The sequence below is a fragment of the Hyperoodon ampullatus genome (assembly GCF_949752795.1).
Source record: "Hyperoodon ampullatus genome assembly, chromosome: 2".
NCBI lineage: Eukaryota > Metazoa > Chordata > Mammalia > Artiodactyla > Ziphiidae > Hyperoodon > Hyperoodon ampullatus.
Window position 1 is genome coordinate 11,851,388 of NC_136915.1, and position 15,535 is coordinate 11,866,922.

Genomic DNA, 15,535 nt, shown 5'->3' on the forward strand with positions numbered 1-15,535 from the left:
TGACTGGCTGATCAGTAGATATTCTACCCAAGCCAGACCAATCAGGTTTCTCTTCTAACCCAAGCTGGGCCAATCAGCACCTGTGCCCTTGATATTTGTAAGTGGGACACGGAGTTACCACACAGGTCATTAATGGCCCGGTGCTGAAAGTCTTGATGCAGTTCCCAGCTGGGGTGGCCATTTCTCCCACTGTGTTTGGAGAAACAAAGCCAGTCTTAGAAAGAGATGGCCAGGATAGATAAGCAACAGGTAGAGACAAGAAACCAAGACCCAGGGAATTCCCTGGCGGTCCACCCTGCGCTTTCACTGCCAAGGGCCCGGACTCAATCCCTGATCAGGGAGCTAGGATCCCATAAGCCACACCATGTGGCAAAAAAAAAAAAAAAAAAAAAAAAGAAGAAGAAACCAATACGACCCCCAGAGAGACAGTGCAGCAGACACTACAAGCCCCTTAGTCACTGCCTCCCTCTACTGTATAAGCAGCACGCAAAATGCCCTCATTTCCCAGCCTCCCTTGCAGCTAGATCTGGCTGTGTTGTTCAGTTCTGGCCAGTTACATGCAGGTGAAGGCCCTGGGCGGGACTTCCCTTCTGGAATTAAAGGCAAGGCTTTGCTAGGAGCAAGTTTTTCTCTTTCTCCCTTTGCCTTGTCTCCTTTTCCTCTCCTGGAGCTTGGACTTGGAGCTGGAGCAGCCATGTTGGGGATCACCAGGTAATAAGCAAGAGACCAAAGCCCACCTCAAAGGACAGTGGAGTGGAAAGACATGAAAAGCCTGGGTGGGAGCCTAGTGGCATCACTGTGCTCTGCACTGTAACTGAACTGCCTACCTCTGTACATCCTGTTGTATAAATAAATCAATCCTATCAGTTTCAGCCACTGTAGTCAGATGTACCTGTTTGTGTTGTGGAGAAAACCACTCAAAAGTTAGGGACTTAAAATGGCAACTGTTAATTCTCATGATTCCATGCGTCAAGCTGGCCACTTGTACTGGTCTGGTTGGTTTGGCTGGGGCTAGTTTAGGGTGGCTTCGTGTACAGGCCAGCCTGGTCATTGCCAGGCAAGCTGGGTTAGGACAGTGGTTCTCAACTGGGGGCGATTTTGCCACCCAGGGGGCATTTGGCAATGTCTGGACACACTTTGGTTGTTAAACTGGGGTGGGGGTGATACTGTCATCTAGGGGTAGAGGCCAGGGATGCTGCTAAACATCCTGCAGTGCACAGAACACCTGCCCACAACCAAGACTTATTGGATCCAATATGTCAATAGTACCGAGAATGAGAAACCCTGGTCTAGAAAGGCCTCAGCTGGGACGTCTGATTCTGCCTGGTGTGGTCCCTCATCACCCAGCAGGCCAGACCAGGCCACGTGTGGTGGGGACAGGTTTCCAAGAGCAACAGGAGAGAGAAAGCCCCAAAGCACACTTTTCAAGTCTCCACCTGCCATGTGTTTGCCCACATCTCATCAGACAAAGCAAGCCACATGGCTAGAGTTCATTTGGGAGGGGCTCCAAAGTTTGACCATCTACCCACATCCAGGTTTCTGTTATTTAAAGCTGAAGGCAGCGCGCGCCCAGAGCGTTAAGGGGCGGGGGCGGGGGTGTGGAGTTGGGAGGTCAACTGGGCCTCCTGGTAGCCTCCCTGAGTTCAACCAATCCAGTGAGGAGAAGCCGTGGGCGGGGCGAGCTCCGCTGCCAGAGAGGCGTGAAAAATTTCCCAAGGCAGAGCGAAAACCTTTCCTGAGCGACTGAGCATGCCCGCTGGTGAAAGGTCCAGCCCAACTATCACCACATCCCAGACACCAGAGGGACTTCTCTGAAACCCAGAGAATTGACCATGTCCTCAAACAGCTTAAAAATCTTCCATGGCTCCCCCATGCCTCCTCAGGAAAAAAAGATCACACTTCAGTGGGTTTTTTATGCTTCATCCTCAACCAATTTCTTCAGCCACGTCTCCCACTACTTTTGCAAGAACTCTTTTGCTCCACGGATGTTGAAAACTTGCAGCTTCTCATACATACCATGTTCTCTGTACACACAGGTTCACCTACCTGCGATTCTCTGCCCAGGCCCTCTCTACCAGGATAATTGCATCTGTGCTTTCTAGGTCTATGAAGACAGTCATGCTTCATCCCTCTCCATAGCTCTTGTTTTTTTTTTTTTTGCATCTTTGTTGGAGTGTAGTTGCTTTACAATGGTGTGTCGGTTTCTGCTTTGTGGCAGGGTGAATCAGTTATGCATGTGCATGTGTTCCCATGTCTCTTCCCTCTTGCGTCTCCCTCCCTCCCGCCCTCCCTGTCCCACCCCTCTAGGTGGTCGCGGGGCGCCGAGCTGATCTCCCTGTGCTGTGCGGCTGCTTCCCACTAGCTAGCTATTTTATGTTTGCTGGTGTATATGTGTCCATGGCATAGCTCTTCTTATTCTGTGTTGTGAATATACTCTATGTGCTCACATGTCTTATCTTCACTAGAATGTGAGCTACTTGAGGGCAGGGGTCTTGGCATAATTTATACCTGTATGGAACTCTAAGACCTACCAGGGTGCCTGGCACAGGATAGATACTCAATAATTGCTTATTGAATAAGTGAATGGATTATGAGCTCCATGAAGGAAAAAAAAAAAAAAAAAGCTGAAGGCATTCCAACTGATGCAGAAAGTTGCCCTGATTCCTGATGACTTTCTGGTTCCTGGTTTCTTTCCTTGGAAAGGCCCATTCCAATGCCTGCCCTTGGGTTCCACTAGGACTTTTTGTATCACTCAAGATTCTCTGGTTGCAACCAACAGAAATCTCCTGTGGCTAACTTAAACAGAAGAGGAATTTACTGAAAGGAAATAAGGAAGGTTAGAGAATCAAAGGGCAAGCAAAGCGGAGGAGTCTGGACAGGCAGGAGCCATCTTTTCTTCCCCGTAGATGTCCCCTTTTTTGCTTCAGCCGGTTTGAGTTTCTGTTATTTGTAACCAAAATGGCATTTACTAAGACGCTCTGCACAGCCCCAACTGGTAGCTCTGAGAAGCTACCAGCGACCTTTCTTTCCCCTGACGTTGTACCAAGGGACAGCAAGGTACCTGCAGTCCCCCCCAGAACTCCCAATCTTCTGATCCCCCAAGAAGCTAAGCCAAACAACTTCCTTCCACCCTTGCCAATGGTGGCCCATTTGGATTCGTGACTTTGCAGATAAGGTGCCCTTCTCCAGCAACTTGGCATAGCCAGCAGTGCCTGCTGTTGTGGAAACCGGGGTCATGAAGTGTCTACGGAAGAAAACAGCTTCCCCTGGATCCGTGTTGCAAAGTGTGTTCCTGGTAAGTGGAGTGGTTTCCCATTTTTTAGGGTCTTAGGAATGAAAGCAATACACTAACGATGAGAGGAAACCCGAAATCTGCTAATGCATTTATTTTTTTTTATTATTAGTATTTTAAAAATTTATGGCTGCATTGGGTCTTCGTTGCTGCGCCCGGGCTTTCTCTAGTTGTGGCGAGCAGGGGCTACTCTTTGTTGCGTTGCACGGGCTTCTCATTCCATGGCCTTCTCTTGTTGCGGAGCACAGGCTCTAGGCATGGAGGCTTCAGTAGTTGCGGCTCGCAGGCTCAAGAACGCAGGCTCAGTAGTTGTGGCGCACGGGCTTAGTTGCTCCGCGGCATGTGGGATCTTCCTGGACCAGGGCTCGAGCCTGTGTCCCCTGCATTGGCAGGCGGATTCTTAACCACTGTACCACCAGGGAAGCCCCTCATTTGCTCTTAATGCTTCCCCCTGTTGAGGACAAACAGGAAAAAAAAAGAAAGGGCAGGGCTTCCTTGGTGGCGCAGTGGTTGAGAGTCCGCCTGCCAGTGCAGGGGACACGGGTTCGTGCTCCGGTCCGGGAGGATCCCACTTGCCACCGAGCGGCTGGGCCCGTGGGCCATGGCTGCTGAGCCTGTGCGTCCAGAGCCTGTGCTCCGCAGCGGTAGAGGCCTCAACAGTGAGAGACCCACGTACCGAAAAGAAAAGAAAAAAAAAAAAGGGCAGAAGCAAGGTTCCAAATGAGCTGAGAAATGACCTTCTAAAAGAGCTCTCAATCTGGCCTCTGGTAGATGTCTGTCGGGGTTTCTGCCCAGCCTAGACCTTCCTCAGGAGAGAAGACGTTTAGGGCTTACAGTGGGCTGACTGGTGGCCCCAAAGATCTCAGGCTCTAATCCCTGGGACCTGAGAATGTTACCTTACAAGGTAAAGTTTTGCAGATCTAAGGATTTTGAGTTGAGACTATCCTCGCCCTAAGTGCCATCTGTAAGTGTACTTATAAGTGAGAGAAAGGAGGAGATTATATACAAAGAAGAGGCGGAGGCAGTGACCACAGAGGCAGGACTAGAGTGCTGCACCTACAAGTCAAGGGATGCCAGCAGCTTCTGTGGTTAGAGTCTTTGGAACTCCTTGGCTTTTCAGCTCCTAGGCTGTAAGATTTGAATCAGCAAATGCCCCAAGGAGAAAAGCTGCACCAAATGTCAAGCTTGCGTCTGTGTTTCCCTTCTCTCCAGAACTTGGCCCACATGTCTTGGTGTCTCTCTAACATTCAGATGCCAGCGAACAGATGTTTTCTTACTTCATACAGGTTTTCTAAAATTTCTTTAGACTTCACCTGATCTTATGTTATTATTGAGCTACCATCTCAATTACCCCTAGGAAGAAAATTTACAATTTTTAGAGAAAATGGAACCCTGGTACAGTGTTGGTAGGAATGTAAACTGGCACAGCCACTGTGGAAAACAGTATGGAGGGTTCTCAGAAAAGTAAAAATAGAACTACCATATGACCTCGAAACTCAACTCCTGGGTATAAATCCGAAAAAAAACAAAAACACGTGTTTTCAAAAACCTGTATTTGAAAAGATACATGCACCCCAATGTTCAGAGCATCATTATTTACAATTACTAAGATATGGAAGCAACCTAAGTGTCATCAAGAGATGAATGGATAGGGGCTTCCCTGGTGGTGCAGTGGTTGAGAGTCCGCCTGTCGATGCAGGGGACACGGGTTTGTGCCCCGGTCCAGGAAGATCCCACATGCCATGGTGCGGCTGGGCCCGTGAGCCATGGCCGTTGAGCCTGTGCATCTGGAGCCTGTGCTCTGCAACGGGGGAGGCCACAACAGTGAGAGGCCCTCGTACCACAAAAAAAAAAAAAAAAAAAAATTTAAAAGAGATGAATGGATAAAGAAGATGTGGTACATATAACCAATGGAATACTACTCAGCCTTAAAAAAGAATGAAATTTTGCCATTTGCAGCAACATAGGTGGACTTGGAGGGCATTGTGGTAAGTGAAATAAGTCAAACAAAAACAAATACTGTAGGATATCACCTATATATGGAATGTAAAAAATACAACAAACTACCGAATATACCAAAAAAGAAGGAGAGTCACAGATATAGAGAACAAACTAATGGTTGCCAGCGCGGAGGGGGCGGAGGATACAATACAGGGTGGGGAGGTGAGAGATATAAACTTCTGGGTGTGCGATAGGCTCAAGGATGTATTTTACAACACAGGGAATATAGCCAATATTTTGTAATAACTGTAAATGTAAAGTAACCTTGAAAAAGTATATAAAATTTTTTTTAAAAGAAATCATATTGAAAATTGGAAACAATTTAAATGTCCATCAACAGGAAAATACACATATAAATTATTGTATTTCCCTAGATGGGAATCCTACATAGCGAGAAAAAAAAAACAAAAAGAAAAAAGGGATGCCAGCAGCCACCAGAGCTGGAAGAGGCAAGGGATGGACTCCTCCCTAGAGTATCCAAGGGAGTTTGGTCCTTCTGAAAAACTTTGATTGCAGCCCAGCTGATGCTGATTTGGGGCTTCCAGCCCCCAGACCCATGAGAGAATACGTTTGTTGTTTTAGGCCACTAAGCTTGTGGGAATTCATCACTGTGTTTAGCAAACCAACACGGGGCTCAATCTTCAACTCATTAGAGACCAGCCCCCCACTTTGATCTGAACACTTCTGGACTCTTCCTATACGGCAGGAGTGCTGTGGGAATTGCACAAAGGACCTTAGTTGTTTTGTATGTGTGGAAACAATCAAGTAGAAAATTATTCACGTTGTTCAGAGAATAGCTCATGGATGTTTAGGACGTAAAATATGGAGCATGGATGCACCTCCGTCTAAAAGGAAGGCAGGGAGAATGTTAGCTGGGAATGGTAGCAATAGGCTGGAGCCCTGAATAGTGCCTAGGAAGACAAGGAAGTTATCTGCAAGAGTAAATTCAAACCAAAGCAGGAGGTCACTTTCACCTCAAAATTCCCGAAGGCACACTCGTCCTGCTTGTTCACTGGTTCAGACTTCTCAGAGCTCTCTATCTTTTCACTACAGAAAAAGCTAAAAAGGTAAAAACCAGAAGAAAGACCCTGGCCCTTCCTTTCCTCTCCGCCGTGTTTTTGTTCTTAGACTAAATATAAGAAAGGCAGAGACAGGGGAGAAAAATCAAAAGCCACCCACCTCACCTGTTCTTGGGCCCTAACTGGCCCCAGGGCTATGAAAGAGCAAAGAAAATTCCCCCCAGCACTCCCACCCCACCCAAGAGGAGGAATCTCAGCAGCCAAATTGGTGCCATGTGACCTCCACCCTCTCAAGCCACAGCTGATAGGTATGTGTTCACCTGACCCAGGAGAACCAATCAGAAGCTGGGCTGGGTTAGGCTCATCTCTCCCAGGTCCTGGGTTGGGCAATGTGGTATCAGGGATTAAGGGGCCACAGGGGAGTGAAGCAGGGGACGTACCTCAGCACAGAGAGAAGCTGATTGCTGAAAGAGGCCGACATGAGGATGAGACCTCAGACATAGCTGTGTCCTGATGACTTTCTGGTCTTTGGTCCTGATGCCTTGGAAAGCCCAGCTGTACTTCTGCCCCTGGGTTCCACAAGAAATGCTGTGTCCTCCCAATAAATTCCCCTTTTAAGGTCGGATCCTAAATTTAGTCCATGTCCTTGAAGGCGGGCCCTGCCTTTGCATCATATCAGGCAGTGCTGGGCCCACAGTGGATACTCCACCTGGTCTCAATTTTGATTTTCACTTTTCTCAGACCAGTTACAGTTCTGAAAAGGGGAGCCACAAGCAGATGATTGAGATAAAAGATCGTGTTGGAGCACAACTGTGACTGCAGTTCAGAGCGCTGCCTGGTGTGTGTGTGCAGCTAAGTCAGCTGCATCCACCCACAGATAAGTATGGAGCTCCACAGATATGTGCCAGGGTACTGTTCTGGGTTCTGGGGATAAAGCATAAAGCCCCGCTCTCCATGGGAAGGGTCCTTGCTTGAACAGTGTTTCCCAAAGTGGGTCCCGTGGCCTTGGGTGACAATGACCATGGTCATTTTGGACTGGCTACTTGCACTGGATCTAATAAACTTGAAAGCCACCAGGGAGCCACGTGCACAGAGAAAGCTGGTCTGCAAGAGGAGACTCATGAAGCAGAGGTTCACGGAGAAAACAGTCCTTCAGAGAAAGAGATAGTTCTGGGCTCTCCTTAGCCTGGCCTCACTCACTGTCCTATAGGATGCCCCAGGCTACTTTCAATAAAGTCCTATCTTATGCTTAAACGAGTTGCAGTGGGTTTCTGTTGCTTGATGCCAAATGTTGTGAGACGCCTTGGCTCTGGATGAACACGTGTGAGATGGGAAATCTAAACTAAACCCACAACTGTGGAGCAAAACTGAAAATGGGACACAGCTTTATCCCTGGAAATGGATGGATCAATCAAAGCACAGGCCATAAATGGGCAGTACACGAAGAGCCCTTCTGAGGATTACTGGTCTCATTTGTTGCCTTAAGGGCCCTGGCCAGGCCCATTTAGCTCCTAGGACAAATTGTGCTGAGTATTTAAGCGTGGAGGTACAAAAGGACAGCCCCTGTTCTGTATGCAAGCACAGAGGGCGAGAGATGGGCTTTCAACTGGGGAGGACTTTGTTTTAATCCAAGCACTGCTGCTTCCTAGAAGGATGATCGTGAGCAAATAATTGGATCCCTCTGAGCCTTCCTCTCTACACCAGCAAAATGGAGTTTCCTAATTTTTTTGTGTGTGTGTGTGTGGTACGCGGGCCTCTCACTGTTGTGGTCTCTCCCGTTGTGGAGCACAGGCTCCAGATGCGCAGGTCCAGCAGCCATGGCTCATGGGCCCAGCCGCTCCGTGGCATGTGGGATCCTCCCGGACCGGGGCAGGAACCCGCGTCCCCTGCATCGGCAGGCGGACTCCCAACCACTGCGCCACCAGGGAAGCCCTGGAGTGTCCTAATTTTGAGCACCTGAGGAAACCACAGGCAAAGTACCAAAGCTACACCTGACACAGAGTGGAGGCCGGGGTGTGGGGGGGAGTTGCCACGTGGTGGCTGTGACTAGACCACAGTCTCCTGATGGAGAACTTGAAGATTCAAGCACTTCTCCAAGTGTGAGCCTCACACTCATTTCTGAAAACGTGTTTTGGGAAAATTCAATAGGCGCCACCAATAGTTTGCAAGGAATCTTCATATAAAGCCATCTCAGGAAAACGGCAGCAGGGCCACGTAGGTAAGACCAGTTGAGGCAGCCCTGGGGTCAGCCTTGCACAAGGCTTGGTTCCTCAAGGCACGTGATGACAACTCTCATGACGTCCGTTTTGTTTGTTTTCAGTCTAACGCCGAGTTGTCTGTGTACTCAGAACTAAGTGGCTGGTACTAGGAACCACGGCCATCAGGATTTTAGCCACCCTCTTCCTGGTGAGTCCCCAAGCACATTTCCCAGGATTTTAATGGGAAAACGTCCCTGATTAGCTACATTTGGGAATCTCCAAGTTAAACAGTCTATTCATTCAACACATTTATATTGAGCACCTACTATGGGTCACATGCTAGGGATACTCTGCAACAAATGGATCAAGTCCCTGCTGACACAGAGGGCACATCTTGGGTGGAGGGGGGACATAAAATAAACCAATAAATGAAAATATGATGCAATGTCAGAAAATGAGAAGTGCTGTGAAGAAAAATGAGGCAGGGTAAAGGATAGATGAGAAGGGATCACAGATCTGGGTGATCAGGAAAAGCCTCCGAGGGAAATCACATTGCAGAAAAGTGACAAGTGAGCCACATGGATATCTGGGTGCAGAGAATTCCAGAAAATCTCTCAAATGTTTGTGCGCATTATGAATCTCCAAACAGATGCTGTATGACGTCGCATTTCCCAAACCCATTTGGCCACAGAAACTCTTTTTCCCCACAGAGCATCTTCCAGGGTCAGCTTTCACAGAACACCCTGCAGGGAATGGTGATGGAGCCACATCTGATATTCTGCAGGGGGAGAAACGGGCCCAGAGCAGACGAGGGTTGTCCAAAGTCCTACAGATCATTGATGAAGTTGTCCATCAGCTTTCTCAGTGTGTGGCATTCAGATCGCAGATCACCAGTAAGGGCAAGCCACTAAGATGGCCCAGCAGCGCCTGACAGTGGTGGCGGTGGGCAGCGAGCTAGAACCAAGTTCATGGGTGCAGGATGAGCCAGGCACAGGCGCCTGGAACCTCCAGCTCAGACCTCCCTGTGTCCACTCCCCGACAGGGAAGCGTGTGCCTCTGATGGGAAGCCTGCACCCCCCCATGACAGCCTCATGGCAGAGGGGTGGATGCTTTCCAAAGTTCTTGCCACCTGTGTGGGTGGTGGTTCGCAAGGCACCGTCAGACCATTCAGGAGCACCTTTCATGCTGAGCCGACAGGAGAAAGCCGTTCCCCGGTTTCTTTGTAGCAATGCAGCTGGCCTAGGAAGCGATGTCCGAGGGTGCCTGAAGATGGGATGGTATGTGACAGCGAGCCACAGCACATCAGGCTCAGATCCTCCAATATCTGAAGGAGAGTAGTGGTCAGGAAACCTGCTCTCCTTGCACACTGCGAAGCAATCTGACCCAGAGAGGGAGGGAAAGATAGGGAAATACGAGCACACAATACATATATGCAAATTTCTCCAGAAAAGCCACTAGAGAGAACATGTATACACGTGCACCAGACACCTTTAAAACGTAGCCCTGGCAACAGGAGTTTCCTCGGGGCCAACCCACCTCACTGCCATATGTCTCATCAGACCCCTGGAACTCTGCACTTTCCAGGAAGGCAGTTAGGTGGATGACATGTTGATACAAGCCGACCAACTCCCAGATGCAACATGTGACAAAATGTTCTCAGCTTGCAGTGACACTGTTAAGGATTCAAGCCAACGCCAGAACTGAATGTTCTCACCTCAGATCAGTGGTTCTCAACCAGAATTGGGTTTGCCCCCCAGGGGACATTTGGCAAAGTCACAGTGGCCAGAGGGGGAGCTGCTGCTGGCACCTAGGAGAGCAGGGATTCTGCTAAACACCCACCAATGCATAGGACAGTCCCCACAACAAAGAACTGTTCTACCCCACAGTCAAAGGGGCCGAGTTTGAAAAACGCAGCCCTGGACAAAGGAAAATCCATTCTCTTGGCAGTGAGGATACCCTTCAGAGAGCCTGGCCACCCGGTGTCAGTTCCATAAGAAAGAAGCAGGAAACAATCATCCTTGGAGACCAGTCTGAGTGTGGTACTTACCATTTTCCTTTAAAGAAACAGTCTTTTACAAAGAGTGTTTTCCTATCCCTCCCCAGTCCAGAACTATAAATCAAATTCTCCATGGCATGATATAAACAGACTTCTCTTCCCTTTCTCCTTTTCTCTATCTCCAGTCCCAACTCTGTGCATTAAAACGTGGCATTTAATTGAAATATAAAAAATGTGGGAAAGAAAAGAGTCAGTAGTAGTTAGAAACTCAAATTGATTTGGAGAAATTTTAGATTATTTAAAAGCATACTTGGAACTAATGGAGGGTGAATAACAACAACAACAACAAAACCAAATAGAAAACAATTTGTGAAGCAAAAGTTATGGTAAAAACCCTTCTGGACTATAGGTCTTCCTTATCAGAAAAAAGAACCAATGTCAAACAGTACAGGATGCATCTCAGAGATAACCTAGGCTCAATACTGTATAAAATTTGGGAGGTGCGTGGGAACTTTAAACGCAAGAAAATGACCTTAGTGTTTATCCTCAAGATGATTTATTTCAGAATGCATCCTTGATAATATGTCCAGTCAAGAAAAATCATCAGCATCTACTTTAACAAAACACAAAAGAGAGAAAAATCATATAATAATGGGATAGCAAGCTTTTTCCTTCACTTTTTGGGTAAAACTTGACAAGCTGTGAATACATGTGTTGGTAAGAGAAATTGTGTGAATACTTTATATAAACAAGTGAATAAATGTACCTGCCTGGGCTTCCCTGGTGGCGCAGCGGTTAAGTATCTGCCTGCCAATGCAGGGGGCATGGGTTCGAGCCCTGGTCTGGGAAGATCTCACATGCCGCGGAGCAACTAAGCCCATGTGCGACAACTACGGAGCCTATGCTCTAGAGTCCGTGAGCCACAACTACTGAGCCCGCGTGCCACAACTACTGAAGCCCATGTACCTAGAGCCCGTGCTTCGCAACAAGAGAAGCCACCGCAATGAGAAGCCCGCGCACTGCAACGAAGCGTAGCCCCCGCTCGCCACAACTAGAGAAAGCCAGTGCGCAGCAAAAAAGACCCAACGCAGCCAAAAATAAAAATAAATGTACCTGCCTTATCTAAATGCTGCCTCTTTCAAAGCTGAACAACAACCACAAAAAAGATAAAAGCTGCATTTTTTTTTGTTTCTGACAAATTAGTTGTCTGTTTTAACAATCAGATTCAAAGTATGAGCCCACAAATTGACTTTTTGATTAGGAAAGGACACACCATTCTAGCAGTTGCCAATGAAAAATTCATTTTAGCACCAAGTGGGTTCTTTTAAATCAGCACAGAAGCATGAGAGAGAAGGATTCAGGAATACACATCTCACAGGAGATGCTGTGAGCAGAAGAGAGCAATAATTTGAAAGGTAATGCTAAGTTTATTGAAAATATCCACTCAATGAATTAAAATGGCAAAGAGGAATTGGGACCAAAAATATCTAACTGCTATTTACGATAAAAGTTGATTTTGATGTTTATTTCCCGAGTCTAAAAAAAAAAAATTTAAGACCTAAGATTTTTCCATTGACCTGAAAGCAGTAAAAATTGTCCATTAACCTTCCCTCAGGCCAATAATAGAAAGGTCTCAAGGGGTAGAATAGGAGCCAGAAATAAGATTGAAGGGGAAACAGTAAGGAGATGCACATCAAATGACTAAATTCTATGGGTAGGTTAAAAACAGACGATCTCATTGTCCTACGTCATGTATAGCTGAATTCTCAGATGTGTACATTTTTATATGTACTTCCTTTCACTGAAACATATAAGTAAGAGGAATATGAGTTTATCTCTATGGATTTCTTCAAGTCAGGGTTTCTCAGCTTTGGCACTCATGATATTTGGTGCCGGAGAGCATTTATGTGAGGGGGGGCCGTCCTGTGCACTGTAGGATGTTTAGCAGCATCCCTGGCCTCTACCTACTGGATACCAGTAGCTCCTCCCTGGTGTGACAATCAAACATGTCTCTAGACATTGTCAAAAGTCCCCTGGGAGGCAAAATATCCCTAACTGAGAGGTACAGCTTTAAGTCTACTGGGGGAAAATGCAGTATGGAGAAGTAGAATAAAAAACAGTATCAGCAGGGTGGCAATTTTCATGTTTCTGAAAGGAAGGGGTTGGTAACTGCATTCAGTCACAGGACTGGAAGAATCCAATGACTAAACCATAATGTTCTATGTAATGAAAATGCTACAGAAGGGAGAGTTTTGAACAGGAATGGTGCTGGAGCTCATGTTGTCCAACTTCCTTGTACAGCGAAGGAAAACGGAGAGGCAGAGTTGTCTGTCTAAAGACCAACCAACGCGATACAGACACAGGGGGTTACAAGTAAACACTGCGCAGTTTCCACCTGGAGAAACAAAAACACGGGAGCCAGCCTGCATGAACCCCTGAGCTGGCATAGTACGAGCCTCAAACCACATAATGAGTTCAGTGGACTAAAACACATCTACACTGTTTAAATCAAAGACTCCTAATGATATTTTTTAAAACTCACTGGTCACTTTGGCAGTTGCTTCTTTGAATACTGACACATAGGAGGAAAGAACCAATCTCTTATTCTGCCTTCCCTGAACCAACTGTAGTTTATGAGAAACAAATAAACAAATGGTTGATGAAGGATTCTAGCTAATAATTACCAAAGGAATAACAATCAGAAAAAAATCACAACTCTGTGACCCCACAAGAAATACGGATCCAGGGAATGATCCTCAAAGGATGCTAAAACTATTAGGTAAAAAGTTGATGGATGAGCTCCAGTGGCCATTTACAAATGAATGGATAAAACAAGGTATATACACACAAGGAAATATTATTCAGCCATAAAAAGGAAGGAAATTCTGACACATGCTACAACATGGATGAACCTTGAGGATATTATGCTAAGTGAAAGAAGCCGGTCACTAAAAAGACAAATACCGTATGATTCCACTTATATGAGGTCCCTAGCGTAGCCAGATTCATAGAAGTAGAAAATAGATGGGTGGTTGCCAGGGGCTGGGGTAAGGGGAAAATGGAGTGTAGTTGTTTAAGGGGGACACAGTTTCGGTTTTACATGATGAAAAGTTTTTGGAGGTTGGTTAAGCAATAATGTGAATATCCCTAACATTAGTGAACTGTATATTTTTAAATGGTTAAGATGGTAAATGTTATGTTATGTATATTTTACCATAATTAAAAATTAAAAATGTTAATTATGGGGGGAAAAAAAGCCGTTGGGGACTTTGTCACGGATGGCTCAGTCTGTTAGCACTGGACCTACCATTCAATCTCAATATCGTTAAAAACAGGATGACCAGACATTATGGGCTCACTGTGTGATGCAGGATGGATCACACAGTACCGCCTAGGAAGGCGTCTGGACAACAAAAAGACTTTGATCTCCTCAGTCCTCTAGATCTAACTATTAGTTTACAGGAAACATGGGGAAAAGAGGAACAACTTAACTGAAACCAAGAAGAAGTGATCAGCCAAATCCAGGATGTGAATATTCTACAGGACACAAGACCCAGTTTCTCCAACAAATCAGTGGCTGGGGGATAAAAAAGGTCAGGGGCGGGGAGTTGCTGTTACAGAATTAAAGACATGTCAGAGACATAACAACCAAGTGTAATGTGTGGACCTTGTCTGGATCCTGATTCTAACAAAGATAAAAGTAAAAAAGATATCTCTGAGAGAATCAAGGAAATGTGAGCATGGACTGAATATTAGATGATATTCAGGAATGATTATAAGTATTTTTAGCTGTGATCATGTCCAGGCGGGGATAATGTAAAGGAAAAAAAGTCCTTTCAGTTAGGATGTCTTTATGGGTGAAATGACACAACTTGCTTTAAATTAACCTAGAAAAAAACTCAAAAAGGAAGAAAAAAGTATGAGAGAACACTGGGAAAATGTTGAAACTGGATGATGAATACATGGAGTTAATCGCAGGCTTCTCTAGTTTTGTGTGTGTTTCCAAAATCCCATAATAAAAAACAATTTTTATGTAGGCAATCTCAAAGGAACATACAGACACACAACACAAACAGAGTGAGCTACAACCAAGCGTAAGCAAATGAGGAAGCCATTTGCGTTTAATAAGTGCCGGAAACGGGAGATTAAGCCTTGGGCCTTGCAAAGTGAGCTAACCAAGTCTAAGATGCCTGTATTAAGCTGGCACCCTCAAAGATGCTCCACACCCTGGCAAGAGGAGGGCTTAAAAATTTTTTTCTTTCTGGACTTTCAGAAAGGGGAGCCTATGAAAACCTGTAGGTTTCAAAGTGGCTCTGGAGGGGAAAACTAATAATGGCCACAATACTGATGATGATGATGATCACCCTGAAGGTTTGTAACCACGTGGGTCTGGGGCTCAAGTTTACACTCCATGTATTCAGTGGGAAAACTCCAAGTTGAGGAAATAAATCTCAGTGTTCAGAGGTTATTAGCATCCCCGGCATCCAGCTGAAACAAACAAAAAAGACTTCCGAGAGAAAAGCAGCCAGCAATCAGACCCCTCAGGATTCCCACAGATTAAGTTCAATCAATAATGAGATCACAAAGATGCGGAGATCACCTTCCTCCCCACGGATACACCAGAAATACAGCTACACGTGGAACAACTCCTACAGAACACCTGAACGCTGGCAGAAGACCCCAGACCTCCCAAAAGGCAAGAAACTCCCCACATACCTGGGTAGGGCAAAGCAGAGAGATTCCCGCACAGAGGATCGGTGCCGAGCGGCACTCACCAGCCCGAGAGGCTTGTCTGCTCGCCCGCCTGGGCGGGCGGCGCTGGAAGCTGAGGCTCGGGCTTCGGTCAGAGCGCAGGGAGAGGACTGGGGCTGGCGGCGAGAACTCAGCCTGAAGGGGGCTAATGTGCCACAGCTAGCCGGGAGGGAGTCCGGGAAAACTCTGGAGCTGCCGAAGAGGAAAGAGACTTTTTCTTCCCTCTTGGTTTCCTGGTGCGCGAGGAGAGGGGATTAAGAGCGCTGCTTAAAGGGGC